Consider the following 15,915-nt stretch of genomic DNA (forward strand, 5'->3'; position numbering starts at 1 on the left):
ACTGAGAGCTCTGATGTGCTAAGGTGGAAACTCTGCTCTCTCCCCAGCAGGCTCTTGCCTGAGGTGGTCAAGGTACAACACACAAAAGAACATGTGGTTAAATGCGGGTGGCTTTCGGCACCGGTCCAGGAGAGCTCAAACCCTGTGTCTGTATGCATAGCAAAACACCTCAACCACTAAGCTCTGTGTGTTCTTGCAAACATCTCTTATTTATACACGATATTTGCACGCTCCCAGTGTTCAGGTTTTGTCCATGTGAATCCCAGTGTTTGCATGCCTGAGGGCCAGTGCGTAAAAACTGCAGCCACAAAATTACCTGTACCAGGCTATCTTGGGTCTTTGAAAATGTGACATTTGCTGTTTCAGGGAGGTTTTTTATCCTCAGAAATAAGTGAAAAATTATGCAACTGCAGTGTAATCTAGGTTTTCTAATAAGAGACACATGATGCATTTTCTGACCCTTAGGAGACTGTAGAACGATCATTTTTTGAGAAGTTTATCAAGCTAGGTCTAACTAGAGATGTGACAACTATCTGAATAGGTTTTTACCTAGGTTTCCCAGCACAGACAATTTACATTTTAACTAGCATGTGGTTACATTTTCTTCCCCAGGTTTAATCACTAAACACTGGAAATCTTAATTTCATCAAATGCAATCAAAGAATTTTGTATAGTAGCAATTAAAAGTGTAAAACTAGCATTCGAGCTATAGCAAATTAAACAGCTGCATTGGAGTATTTTTAGCAGTCATTCCAATCAAAATGCACAAAAGGCTTTTCTTTTTTTGAGGAGTATCTGCCGGGTGTAGCTCTGGTTTCCATAATTCAACAACCTCACTAAATATACGCACATACTTTTAAAAATTCAGTTACAGAGAAGCAAGAAACTGTATTTTCTCTACCAGGCAAGTCGGGTGAAAAAGTTCAGAGGGCTTGTGCTGACTGAGTTGCTTTTGCAGAAGGGGAGCTTCCAGCTGTAGTTGAAGTGTTTAAATAAGGAAACCAAGAACTACTTTGTTGTTTCTTTTACTTTTACTGTACTTCATGTGTGGCATTGGTTTTTCCATATTGTAAATGCCACACATGAAGCCAGAGGACCTTGTTTCTCATCATTCCTAGCTCCTGCCACGTTGTGGCAGTAGGTCTTTCTATTTATTTTACTTTTTTTACTTTTTTTCTACTGGAATGCCCTAACTTTTGTGTATGTCAGCCAAGAGAGTCCTACATAATCAACTATATAATTAACCAAGAGGTAGTTCTAAGCCTCAAGTACCAACATGTTCCACATCCCTACTCTGTTTAGAGACCGAATGAGGAAATTTGGAGGAATTTTAGAAGCCTGTGCAATTCTGAGTTGCTTAGCTGTGGGAATTTGCCTACATTCCCCAAGTCGAGGAGATTTAAGAGATCTCAGTCTTGGTAAGCAATGGCACCTAGAAATATGGAGAGGGTCGCAAGATTTGTTTCATCCAGACCCTGTAGGATTCTTTTAACTAAGCATTTGAGGGCAGGATGTAGACAATATTACAAAGGGACAGAATGGATCTGTCCAAAGCATGAGTAAAGAATTTTTGAGTAGGGACTGGGTAGAAAAGGCAAAGTAACTCCATCAGTGTATGTGCTCATGGAGAATCCAATACAGCTATGAAGTTTGATGAACTGTGAGGTGGGGTCCAAGATTCTCTTCAGGCTAAGCAGAAACTCGATCACTCAAGTTATCTTGAAACTGCTGGTGACCAAAAAGATCATGGGAGCCAGAGTATGAGAAATAAACTGACATGGTTTCATATCTAGATCGCCCCTTCTTTGTATATTTCTTTTCTGGAAGGGTATAAAATAAATGAGCATGCTAGGCATTCATAGGGACAGAGATCCTACTTTATCTGATATATACTTAGGGAACCTACCTCTTGGGTGTTTTATGTTGCCAGCCCAGCACTGAGAGACAGTATTCTCTTCCATTCTTCTAGCTTCTCCATCTTCCTCTGTTTCACTCTTTGCTCCATCTGGCTTTTGGTCATTCCTGCTGTTTTATAGATCATCTCCTGTTAATCAAAGCTGTTCTCCCTCCCCCAGTGATTCAGTTTGTTGTTTATCATTAAATGCATTAGCTTAAAGTTAATGAACTTCCACTAGAGCTCTTTCCTTTTACTTGCTGCCATGAAGCATCAATCAGTATCACAACAGTAAGTGCTAGTTCAGTGTGGATGACATCTTTAGAAGTAGGGATGCAGCTGAGGAGGTGAAGGGAAGTGGCTATTTAGAGCTCAAGTCATCAATTAAATTACTCAGTGATAAAGTCACTGTCTTGTTCTTCAGTGATGTTCATGTCATGTTGCTGTGTGGGGAGGTGGTGATGCATCATTACACTCTGGTGCTTTGTGATGTCTTATCAGCGCTGGAGATATTTTGGGATAGTGCCAATATTCTGCAAGCTTTGCAGGCGTGAGATGCTGTAATGAGCAAGAGAAATAATTACTAAATCACCACTCCCCTTACACTGTGAGCCAGGACTGGAACTCAGCTTTCTTTTAAACATGTTTCCCAGAGTGACAGAGGCGGCTTCCTTGCTGCTACCAAAACCGCATTCCCTGGCTGGCTGGAAAACATGTTTTCATATGTCTTTATGCCTACTTCAGGAAGTGACATTATGTTTTTCACAGGAATTTTGAAACCTTTCAGACAATCCCATAAATAAAGAAAAATAGTGCTGCTTCTTCTTGTGTGCTACTGCTAGCATGCTGCGAGCCCTCCAGCCCTTGGTGTTGCTGTCTTAGCCCCTGGTCTCTGCCTAAAGATTTACTCTAACTTGAAAGGAAGGGATGTGATGTTGTTGACCATTCCTCTGAGAAGGTTCTGCAGAGGAAGTGTGAATTGGAAAAATATGGACATTCAAAGTGGGGAATAACCATCTGAAGAAGGGAGGGACTCAAGAACTTCCAAATTACTTCATCAACTGGCTTGCTCCCTTAACTCCCTCTAGCCTGGAAAGCCTAGAAATACTCTTAGACACCTAGCTAGGACAAAATGTCTGTGCACTGTCAGCCAGTAGCAATGTACAGTGTAGTGTTCACCTAAATTCCCATGATTAAACATTTCTCTTGCCCAAGTCTGCTGCTTCTGAGTTTTGTAGACTCGTGCTTTTGGGAACTGTAGCATGCACTGAAAACCATTTTGCTGTTAATGATCGGCATGAAAATACAATTGTAAGTATATGGAACACATGATTAAAGAGGTATTAATTAAAAATACTCATTGGTCTACCCTGTTGGCCAGTGCCTGAAGAGCTTTCCAAGGGATTTTACCAGCAGCACTGTAAATAATTTGTCAATGAATGATGAAAATATTGGGCTGTTTGTATTTCAAGGATATCCTCTTAATAAGCAACCTGCTGCCCTCCTTAAATTTTTTCCCCCTTCAGAAAGGTGTTGAAGGTGATATTCCACTGTGGGAGTTAAGATATCACATTTATATTTCAAAAAGCAAGCTAAAGCCCTTGGAGTTTGTCTCCAGCCGAGAGAAGCACACATTTAGAAATTACAACATTGGTATTGGCTATCTGGAAAGTTAGGAAGTGGCTGAGAGCTGGCAGTCAATTAAAACTGGGCTGGAGTTCAATATCAGAGTTATGCTGCCTGTTTTTGTAGGATGTGTTTGAATCCCGGGCTGTGCTGCAATATGGTTTTGATGTAGAAGTATGTAAAAAGGAAATGTAACCCTTAAGAAGCTGTCTGCATTTTCTGGTACAGACAGGTTGTTGTACATAACTCCAGGACCATATTTGGTCTGGAAAGTCACACTCTATGTACTGTGGTGCCAATCCTGATCCCATTTTTTGTGGTGTAAGCGTGGCGTAAAGCTGATAACTTTGTTCCTTTGAGTGAAGAGCTGTGATATATTTTCGAGTATGTCTGTCTGCAGCACAATGCTGGCTTTTGAGTGTGTGCCATGCAGTGACAGAAATAAGAAATAGTGCTTCTGCTGGACAAGATATAATCCATGTATTCTGTAAATTCATGTGGATATCTAGTGGTTTGATCCCCAAACTTCCCAGCCGTGATATGGAAGATCTGCCTGACTGTAGCAAATCTTTCTGCCCAGCTTTTCAAAGCAGCTGGTTTCTGCAGCTGAATTCGCAATTGCTTTCATATAAGAACCCTGAATTTTTCTTTTTACTTTTTTTCTTTATATAACTGTGGCCTCTTTCAGTGGTTAGTGTGCTATGCTTTGCTCACATTGAGCAGCACCCTAAAAGTAATTTGCCACATTGCCTCAAAGTGATTGTGGTGTCCAGATCTGTTAGCACTATCACATCCACTGTTCACTGGAATAATATTGCTCTTATCAGACAAAGCAGATCAGACCTGTAATCCAGAGACCTCTGGGGTTTTTCTTCCTTCTTTTTCTGGTATGGTTTGGGGCTTGTAATAAGAGCGCTTTGGGAACATTTGCCGCACTGTTGTGTATGCATGAAAAATACCACCTCCCGGCCCCACGAGTTGGAGAACAAGTTTCAAAAAGGAATATTTGCCCTAAGGGTTTTCCCCAAAGACACTGAAACTAATTAAAAGGCTCCCATTAACTTCAAGAAGTTTTGGATCTGATTGCTGGTGTTTTTTGTTTTCAGAGCACTGCCTGTAACAGAGGTTTTTGAGCCGTGGTGCGAGGCAGCCTCACTCTGTTCCCAGCAACTGATGCCCCTTGGAACAGGCCACAAATGTGCAAAACAGATTCACCTCTTTATAAAACCATTCTCAGATGAAACCATTTAACCTTGCTTTAAAAAAGAAAGGAAATAATTATTCTATTTTCTTTAAGGGTTAATTACACTGGCTAACTAGACTGTACAATACAGAAAGGATCCAGGGTTCTTCAACCTAGGAGTGAAGTCATGCCCCTTACCAGTAGAGAAAAGAATGGTAATTGCCTGCTGTGAGTATGAACGTATTTTGCTGGCTAGCAAAGAAATGGCATTGACAACTGGCAAACCAACTCTGCTGAGGAAAAAATGTATTTTTGAGGCAGGCACACAGCCAGCATTTTCATTCGGGAAGTCTCATAAGTGGAATCAAAACTCTTGCGGAGGTAACATGAAACTGTGCGTTAGAAGGTTGGTTTTTTTAATCCCACATTTAATTCTGTCAACATTTCATGCTGGAATAAGAAAAATATTCCTTAGGTTGGTTTTAGTCAATCCCCCTCATCTTGGTTTCTCCCCTCACCCCAGTTCCTTTCTCCACCCCACTTCTCAAGACTTCTTTCAGCAACGCATTTGTTTAGAAAGCAGTGGTGCTTAGGATATGGTGATATGGTCTCCTCTGAGAAAAGCTGTGTGAGCAGCACCCAGTATTGAACCTGGCCCTGATCTGGGGATGTGTTGAAGACCGTGAATTCACATAGGAAGAGCACATGGCACACCCATGTCTTTGGCTCTCATATAGAAATGGCAGTTTTGAGATGAAGAATTGTAAAACCACCATTTGATAGGGAAATCCAGTTGAGAGGAAAGGGCAGAGGTGAGACCTTAAAGATGGGGCAAGTCTTACACAGCCCATCTAATAGTAATAGCCACAGAAATTACCTGTTTTAGTGTATGTAGGGAGAGAGTGCTAGGATCATGGCTGTAAATACATTTAGGTCTTACTTAGGTCTAAGATAAGTAGACATTGTAATTGACTCTCTACGAACCTCAAGGTGTCCATACTTGGAATTGTTTGTTATTGAGGTCTTCTGAAAATCTTCTCTACAATGTAGATTTGCACCTAATCTTTTTTACTGTAATTAAGAAATGAGAACTTGTGAAATATTAACCCTCTGCCATTGAGCTTAAGGATTTATAAAGAGCTGAAACTTTGGCTCATAAATCTGTATACAGGCACTTAAACAAATAGCCTGGTTACCCAAAGTGCTGAGCACGCAGCCTTTCCGGTTGATTTTCTAGGGTTTGGCCTAAAAAAGGCTTATAGAGCTGAGCTCCCATTCTTTCCTTTCCTCCCACTCTTTTTAGTGGTTTAAATTGTGTTCCTCTCTATAGGGCTTCACTTTGCAGTGATGTCTGCTGCATTTGCTCTATGTCACTTGCAGAGAGAATCACTAAAATATGTTGTATGGAGAGTTTTAAAATTGCGGGTATCCTGCAATTGCCTTAAGATGATGCTTTTCTGTACTGAAAGCTTCATTTCATCAAAGATCTTTGACAAACCAGTTTTTACCTAAATATCTGCCACTCTTTATGTCCACCCTGGCTAGCCATGCTTCGATGTATAGCATGTTATTAAAGTATGTTTTTGGTGTTTGTTTATTAGGAATTAGACTAAAGTCACCTTTGTACTTTGTATACTCTGGTGAACAGCTTTCAGGTAGCAATTGTTTCTTGCCATCGGACAGAATTTGATTCCTAGAAGTCCTCAAGACCATTTCTTGGTATCATTCGTTTCTCCAGTCATTACTCTTCCTAAAAACTTGCACTCTGTAATAAATGTGCCATTGTTTATGATTTAGCTTGGAAAGTCCATTGTGTTCAGTCTTCTGATCTTCATTGGTACATTTGGTGTGGTTCTTTATCACAAAGAACTATAACTTAGGGGAAATTAAATAACCATTTGATGCTGTAAGTTTCTAATAGGGCATCTTCCTCCCCCCCCCCCCCCCCCCCCCATTTTTAAAAGAATTCATAAATGAGCAAACTTGTTGCCAGTGTTGCCAGAAAATTGGTTTGTAGAGGCTTTTCTACTAGTTACAGAACAAGTAGCATAAAGAAGTACAAATGTGCAACAAAAGCTGTATAAGAATAGAAGTACCTTTGGAACAGGAACTAGAGAAAGCATCAAGATGAAGTTTAAAGAATTGTTTGGAGACAGGAAATAAACGGTGGTGATTTTTCTAGAAATCGTTTGCTGTTGTGCTAAAGCTTTCTGTTCTGGAAATTTTGTGATGGCTCTGCCATGGCAAAACAGAGAACAAAACAAAAATTTCTCAAATTCTTTAAAGAGTAAAAAAAAATATCAGAAGATTGTTCACACCAGGAAGAAAGAAAAAACAACAAAAAGGGAAGATATTTTAATAGTCTGTCTGGATTTCCTCTAAACAAAGATGAAAGCAATTTTGCAGGGATTTCTACTTAGAATAGATTGATTTTTTTTTTTTGCCCTGCATTTTTTATAGTACTGCCAAAAAATGTAATTGATAGAGGTAAATACTAAAGATAAAATACATTTGTTGTAAACGCTGGGAAATATTTTTTGTCTTTTTACAAAAGCATGTATAATAACTTTAATGGGATTGAAAAGTGAGGGGCAGACAGAAGTTCTCTATGGATTCCAGGATACACTGCACCTGCCTACCATTTTGTTTGGCCTGGGTATAAATAGAGGTCTTTGGACCAGGTTGTCATTAATCTCTCATCTTTCATTATTATTCAGTAATTCAATCCACAAAATACTTTAAGTGGTATATTATGACCCTTTGATTTCTGAATTATTTTCCTCGTGGATCTTTTTCTCCTTGTGTGTTTATTGCATTCCTGTGCACATGGAGGAAATTCTGGGTCTACTGGTGAGGACAGAGCAGTTTTCCGAAGAGAAAACAGTTCACTCTGACTTTTGAATTGTAAAGTACTTCTAAAGGGAGGCTTTTAAACATCAGAGCAGAACTGAGCATGAGCAGACATCTCAGGACTGAGTCCTTCAGAAGCAGGACCTGCTTTGTGCCTGGACTTGCACTTGCTGAAATTATGAAAGAGGTGTGAAATAGAGCTGTGATTGGGGTGTATAATATAGGCCTCTGAATGAAAATGAAATGTAGAAGGAGGTTCTAGATGTGTTTCCTTACTGTAGGCTCTGGAAGAATTACAGAAGTAAAAGAACAGCCCTTTCCACTCTCCTAGATACAGGCAACTGCAACTGCAGGGAGAGCACATTGGTCTCAGGCTATCAAAAAGAATTGAACAGAGGCCTCAGCTACAAGCACTGTGAGGGTACTTGTTTGTTCAGAAATTAATTTAGAATGTTATTAGCAAATGCTGACAATAGGAATGTTCAAATAAAAAATCTCGTCTGTCCAAAATTTAAACAGCTCATATGTTTGAAGACCCAGGTAATGTAAAATTTAGTCAATTTTCACAGAATCAAGTAGTTCATGAGGCCAGAAGGGACCTCAGGAGATCATCAACTCATCATTTTCATCTACTACCTTTTGCACTTGAGCAAACCCATGAAAAAAAGTGAGCAAGCTGCTAAGTACTGCCCTAAGTTAAACCTGCAAGAGGTGGAGATTTGAGAGCAGATTTTCTTGTATTTTCAATGTACTTTCAGAAAAAAATACATGCTGAAATGAAGTCCTCCAGACTTTGGAGAAATATCTGAACTCTGGGACAGTCACCAAAACCAGACTTGAAAAAAAAAAAACATTTAAAAAGAGTATTAATATGTAATGAATGTTTATGAAAGAGGCAAAATTGACATCTGCGAATATTAAAGATCTCTGCTTAAGAACAGAGCTGTTGGCAGCATGGGTTCAGTCCAAGCTGGGCTGAGGCAGTACTTTTCCCATGTGAACAGTGTGCCCTGTTCATAACCTTTTAAGTCTTGTGTTCTGCTGAAGGATCACTCAAAAAAACTCTCACTATTCCTTGTTTAGACTGTTAGAAATTTCTACCTGGTGAACTCTAGCATTTACATAACTGGAAACTGTGATTTTGTTATCAATTTCCATTCCCCTTTACTCATGTCATTCCCAAAATAGGTGATCAGGTTTTGCTTTGGTGCTACTCCTCCCAAAAGTCAACTAGTACAACACATGTGATGACTGAGTACATTATTTTCTCAGCCATATCTTGTGATCCTACATGTCTTCCCCTTATGTATATGAATAGCTCTCGAGGCTACCTACCTCCAAAATCACAATTCCTACCATCCAAAGCACACCTTAACTTAGAGAAAGCTTGCTTCTAAAAATAAAAAGGTCATTCAAGATCTTGTCCTTTTTTTGAGACAGCCACTGAATGTGTCAGTACTAGAAACACCTGTCCATTAGGCCTGGAAAGACTCAGCTCTTCACCCTGTGTCAATGAATCCAGTCCTGGAAATAGAGTACAGACCACTTCAATAATTACTTTCTTTTGTTTGTTTGCTTTTAGTTAATAGGAAAAAACAGAAACATTTTAAACCAAGTTCAAAGGGAGCTTGGTCATCTCTATTTCCCCATCAGGAGAAAAGGGGTAAAGTCTGTTTTGAGTTTAGCTATCAATCTAGTAGTAAATTGAATTAAATAAGAAAATGTTTGAAAGCCGAGTTGTATTTCATTCCAACTACATTGCTGATTTAAATGGGGTGGTGGGAGTGGAATAGGACTTAAATATTCAGCATTTTATGATCAAGTATCCCTTGTGCTTCCACCACACCTCCTTTGGAGACAAAACACAAAGAATTTGGAACAGCTTATTGCTGCCACGCTGCAAGGCTCTGGTGCCTGTTGTATCAAAGCATAGCCCAGAGCAGGGTGAGGTGCTGAGCTGCACCAGTGCTGCTGGCTCTGTGTGTTTGGATGTGCAGGTGTGAGCTTGCATGTGCACGCTCGACCTTGTGCAGGCATCACAAGAGCCAGAGCTCGTGCTCTGGATATGCTACAGTGGACTTCCAAGGCAAGTGAAAGAAAGGAAAAAAGGGTTTCCCAAATAGAAAAGCATGCTAGTGAAGGAAAATGCCATTTGAAGGATCAGTGGGCAGCAGGGGAATAATGCTAGTAACAGTTTTCCAACGTCAGGGAAAGAAAGCAAATCTAGGCTTTAATTCTGAAATCCATGTGCAGGACATGGCAGGGGGAGGGGAAAAGTGTACTATGGCATTTATTTAATGAAAAGATTTTGTACAAATGTCTGTGTCACAAATTTGTATAGGATATTCTCTGGTTCTTACAGTGCTAGACAGGCTCAGCAGAGTGACAGATATATCAGCTGAAATGAGAAAAATGACATGCACAGAAATGGAGGCTGCTATTCCCCAACACGTAACAAAAGGAAATAGTGTGAGCAAGCATGTTCATTTCCAGCACATCTGGGAAGTCAGGCATTAATGGCAAAGCCCATCATCCTGGTGTGGTCTTCAGGAAGTGGCCCTAGTCCGAAAGCCAGCAGATCTTACCCACATTCCAGGTGCTAAAGGCTTTGATTCGGTCACTCAGACAGCCTTTTGTGTAAGGTATCAGACCCAACACAGGGCTCTGGTTTCAGCTCTCATCTCTGACACTTGGACTATTTCTTTCTGTTGTCATGAGGGTTCCCAGGTTGAGCCTCTGCTCAAGGCCTTGGTGCTGAATATTGCTGGTGCTGAATTGGTGCTGAATGCCTTGGTGCTCCATATTGCCTGGCTGTTGGCATGCAGTCTGGTACCCCTGGGAGCCAGGTCTGATCCCCAGGTGGGGAAACTCACTTGGGTGGGAGCACATCAAGACACGGATCTGAGCTCCAATGCCACTACCACCAGCACGCTGGGTGTAATTGGTTGAAACCACATTGCACAGGAAATACAAGCAGACATCCAGACATGGCTAAATAGGAAAGGGACAACACATCCCAAACTGAGAGTCTGTGAACCGAGAAATGATGAACAGGCAGGACAGACAAAACGTTTGGCCAAATTCTGAAGCATGGACTGACTTATATCAAGGTCCAGCCATGGACTGTGAGTCTGACTGCAGCAAACACTACAGGAAGAAGCTGGAGTGGTAGCTATACTAATGTGCTGTTGATGAAGCTTAACTTCTTACCATTTGTAAAGAGCTCTGGAGTGCACTATCTGCTAGATTAACCTGCACTGATTTCACATCCATTTATATGGGAAGACGTATTTTTAACATTAGTTCTGCTGCATGCTTAAATGAGACATGCTTTACAATGTAATTAAGAAACTCTTTGCACAGTTGTCAGCTCACACTTTTCCCACTTCGCTAATGCCTTCAATGCACAAAAGCCATGAAGAAAATCTTTCCGTGACATGATGGCATTACCAGCTCTTTTCAAGTGGGAGGACTGTACTCCTACACAGCAGATTTTCCCTGTGTTGTGGTATTCATGCAGCAAAGAGCTGTACTTCTGAAGGGTTTCTTGTTTAAGCTCTTTCATGCTTCTTGCCTTGGAGACTTCTTTTAGATTTGTAGCCAAGAGGAGGTCAGGAAGTGCTCTGTGCTGCAGCTTCTTTTTCTGTATATGTTTCTATGTGGTTCTCCACAGATCCATGGAACACATTCCCTTCCATCTCTCTCCCTCTCAGAGTAGTTTATGTTTCATTATTTGCAGATGGAAAAATGACAACTTGACAAACAGGGGAGGATCTTTTTATTTAAATCGCCGTCTTCTTTCAAGATCTCATGAAGTGTAATGGGTTAGTACAGAGAATGCAAAAACCAATTGGATTTTATTTGCCCAGTGCATGAAAAATGAACTTCTGTGCATATTTCCATGCAAGATTATTTTTAGCTGTCATTCTGCTGATGGAATTTGCCCATCTTCATAACTTTCCGATTTGGCCAAACTATTGATGCATTTACTGATGCCATTACTTCCTCTGGTTTTAGGGGTCTGAGTATGGCTTTATAAAGTCTGTATTTTCAACTCTTCTGTATTTCTTTTTTCATTGCTAAGCACACAGAATAACAGTCAGGGGTAGATTCAATCTTGAAAAAGCCACTAGGAATTTTTAGCAGCCTGAACCATCCCAACCAACCCAAGACACACAAGCTCTGTTCCCCAGTTTTGTTTATTCTTTTCCTACCATGATTTACAGCCAAAACACACTAGCTGTGCTTGCTCCTCACAACCAGTCACAAAACCAGAAAAGACTTTGTTGAACCAAGCAACACTGTTAAGCCCTTGCCTAACAGTTTCAGATTAATTTAACCATGAGCACAAAGTTAATCAAGTTTCACAAAGATCTGTGTGGGATCTCAGTCATGTTGGTAGGAGCTCTGAAAAGTGGTGTAGTTTGAGGGCAGCATCCTGCCTGCTGCTTGTGCCAAGCTACTTCTCTTGTACTTCTTTCCCTGCTATTACATTTCAGTTCTGTGGAGGAAAGCATTGAGAGAATGAGGCCAGAACTTAGTCAAAGTCTTTCAGCAGTGAATGGAGTGGTGGGGAAGAATGGGACTCAGGGAACAGCCTGCCTTGAAGTGGGGCAATCAGCTCATGGAAGCAATAATGGGCACCAGCTGGCATTGCCTGGCCACCCTCCTCCACTTTCCACCTTTTCTGAGCTGCAAAACCAGCACACCATGTGAGAGAGCATTGCTTCCACTTACCTCCCTGTGAGCACAGGGTATTGACCAGAGTGCTTTCCCACCCAAGTGGCTGATCTTCCTGTGCCCAGAGCCAGGCTGTTCTGTAATGCTGTGCTGGAGCATCAGGGCTATCACTCAGTACAGCACTGGGGTTGGCAGAGCTGAGCACAGCAGGTGCTCATGGAAGAGGAGCTTCTGCCTTTCTGCATCGCAGGTCCTTGAGCACAATGACTGGTCTGACCACTTCATTTGCTATTTTGTTTCACATTTGTGTCCACAGTAAGATTTTTGGTATATCCAGAAGCCACTTCCACAGCATCTCAGTTTTTTAGCATGGAAACTGAGCTTGTGTTCATAAAAGGAAGCAATTACTTCATAGCAGCATGTACTGTCATGAGTCTCTGTTCTAAGAATTACCAGCAAATCCCTAAACTTTCCTGTGTCCTGTGTAATTGGAATCGATGTCATGGAATCGAAACAAAATGCGTTTTTTGTCTGTGATTTGCTCTGTATCATGGTTGTTACAGCAGTACAAGACAGTTCTGCTGTTATCTTCTACCTTCTCTCCCCAAAAATCAACCTATAAAAAAACCTATCTAGATTTTAGCCACCTGGTTATAGTTAGTTTCTTATTTTAAAATAGCTTTCAAAATAGATCAGACATTACACTGTTAAAAACAATTTTCCCTGTAGGTATTGAATATCAGACAGGGCTTGTAGTAATAACTGATAGGTATCTAGAATAATCTTCAGTATGAACTGAGACTACAAAGATCTGTCAATCACCGTATTTAACTTTAAACACAGATGATTTGAATTCATGTTAGCAGCATGAGGAAGTCAAAAAGATGGAATGGTGCTGTTGGAGAAAAGATGATAGGATTACCTCTGCTGTTAGCCTTTCCTGCTACTTGTTTGAAATACTAAATCAAGGTGAAGTTTATGAAAAAGGCTACAACGGGGGTTTGTAACTCTTCATTCCTGCTGGGATTTTCCCATTATAAATCTGCTGTCAGAAGTAAGTGCTTTACTTGTGGCTTAATTTTATGCAGGCACAAACACCTTGGTTCAACACATTTTGCCAGAGACAATCTTGACTATCTTAATGCAACAGAGTCCTCATTAACAGGGACCTGTGAAAAAGAAAAATGCACACATGCTCTTTTGTCATTGGTCATTCATAAGCACCCTGATGAAAACTGAAATAAAACATAAATCCCAAGGTGGTGTGGAGCTGGTGTGGAGACATGAGTGCTTGAATCACACAGCTTATGTGAATTATCCATCTTGGAAGAACATTACACTCCACCTTTTGAATGAAGTTTCATTAATGTAGTGTAAAGCTCACAATTTCTATTTGTTCTGCTGTGGCTGCTGAATTTAGCACTACCCCCCAGTACCTACCCCCAAAACAAACACCTCTGTTGAGGTGATTTTTCCTATTTTATTCAACCATGTAACTGTACAGGCAGCTAGGACAATGGTTTCCAAGACGTTGGTCAGACTTGGCTTGTGCAATTTTTCTCCATGCAAGAGCTATCAAGATGAATTGGTAGCACTCTTCTGGCTTCCCAATGCATTTGTCCTGTTCATTTTGAGTTCCACACGCAAATATAAAGAGTCAGGATCAGGCTTTAAAAGCAATAAATACCTGTTTACTGATTTCCTGTTCGATGTACCAGGCTGTGTTTCAGGTGTGCATCAAGTTTGTTACCACTATTATCTTGCTCTCAGGACATGGATGTGAAATTTGCCTTCAGGCACTCAGAACTGAAAGCAGGACTTGAAGTTTGTCCCATCTAAAAGAAATTATTAACCTGAAGTCTTAAGAGAGGGAATCTCAGATCACAGGAAGAGGCATCTTGTCATTGTGGTGATGAAAGACATATTTATCCCCAACCCAGTGTGTGCTTCTATGTTGCTTTAATATCAGATTTTAAAATTGCCACTCAAGTATGACTGCATCCCTTAGGCAATGACTGCTTTAAAGTCAGGCCCAGAAGGAATCTCTTCTTCATTCAGTGCTGTGAAATTTCAAATTTCAAAATATAATTTTGTACCAGCTTGAAAGAAGACTCCAATACACTGACGCTCTACCTTAAGTAAAATTTTGCCTTATTTTTCAGTCTGGTTACTAAAAACATCTATGTTTTAACAAAACTGAAAACTTTCCATTTTACTTTGCTTTACTTCATATTTTAAAGTAGTCTAAAAGTAAAAAATCCAAGAAATACATTTAATGGAAGGCTCCAAAAAAATCGCCTCAGAAAATGTGAGAACAGGCCATCTTAATGTTTCCAGGACTGTCTCTTCATCTTGGTTTTTTAATTTTCCCACTTCGACAGAGAAAGTGGCACCATTTTGCAAAAGACAAAAATTTGATGGAGTTGCACCTTTTTGATAGAATATGACTCCAGCATTGCTGGCTTTTGTGATCTGGCTATAAATGGAAGAGGCAACAGATGAAACATAATGTGCTTTGAATTATCACAGCAAAACGCTTCGTTTGCAGTAAATTCATTGGCATGTATGCACATTGTGTTTCCTCAGATCAGGATGACAACCTCATTGCTGCCTGGTTTGTGGCATCCCAAGTTAACACATGTAAATTCACAGCTGTGAGCTGAGTTATAGTGAAAGGACATAGGGGGTAAAGCCAGCAACTTCTTTCTTTTGTTTTCCAAAAAAAAAAAAAATTTTGATGCAGAGGTGCTTCTTCAAGTAAAGGATCATGAGGCAGCATAACCCAGCTAATTTTATCTGCTTCATACAGTTCTCCTGACTTAATGCTCCTGTCTGTAACTGAGAGCGTCCAAGAGCTTGCAGGAGAGGGTCTTGGCAATGTTTTGGGAGAAAAGGAAGGGTTTTAATTTACAGGCAGGCATTATATGGCACTTCAAAGCATCCATTTTCCAAAGAGGGACAGATATAAGGTAGCCAGAGAAATGATTTTCCTGATGATGAGTCTGAACTGTGAAGTGGGGAAAAGGCAGCATATTCCAGTGAGTGGTTGTGGTGCAGTTTAATCTTCCCATGTACCCCAACTGCAGGTGCAGTCTGCCTGTTCAGACTGAAGTCTAAATCTACTTCTGTCTGAACCTACTGAAGTCTGTTGAGCTTAAGCACAGAAAAACATACCTGATCCTCCGAGTTGCAACAGATAAACAGGGTTTTAACCATAGCAATTGTGAACTTGGATGATGGGGGTTGATTTTTGTCTTTTTTTTTTTCCACTCTAATTAATGTCTTACAACAAAGTTCTCAGAAAAAACCTAGAAGTTCACCCGAGAATCCAAATCAGAGGGCATTTCTGTGTCAAACAGGTATCTGCAGGTGCGTAGGGCTCCCGGCCCAGGTTGCAAGTAGGGGATTTTTGATATCTGCTTTGGGAAGACCAAATGCCAGGGAGGCTGGAGAGGGGCCAGGAGGAAGGAAGAGACCTTCCCGGGGGCACGGGAGACTTTGAAGTGTGACCCTGAGCAGAGCAGGGGTGGGCAGGGTGGGAGCAGTGGTGAGAGGCAGCAGGGGTGGGCAGAGGGTGCAGGGGCTGTGGGAACAGGGAGGGGAAGGCAGGGTCAGGGCAGGGGGTGCCAGCCCTGGGGACAGCAGTGCCAGGAGCTGGGTGCTCTCCCAACAGGCTGCAGCA

General features: G+C 40.9%; 1 protein-coding gene across 7 annotated transcripts in view; it reads left to right on the forward strand.

Annotated features, from left to right (window-relative positions):
• DYNC1I1 (dynein cytoplasmic 1 intermediate chain 1) overlaps positions 1-15,915 on the forward strand; it is a 183,459-nt gene that overhangs the window by 74,729 nt on the left and 92,815 nt on the right. The gene's annotated exons all lie outside the window — the stretch shown is intronic.

This window comes from Sturnus vulgaris, chromosome 1 (genome assembly GCF_052056855.1).
Source record: "Sturnus vulgaris isolate bStuVul1 chromosome 1, bStuVul1.hap1, whole genome shotgun sequence".
NCBI classification, from domain to species: Eukaryota; Metazoa; Chordata; class Aves; order Passeriformes; family Sturnidae; genus Sturnus; species Sturnus vulgaris.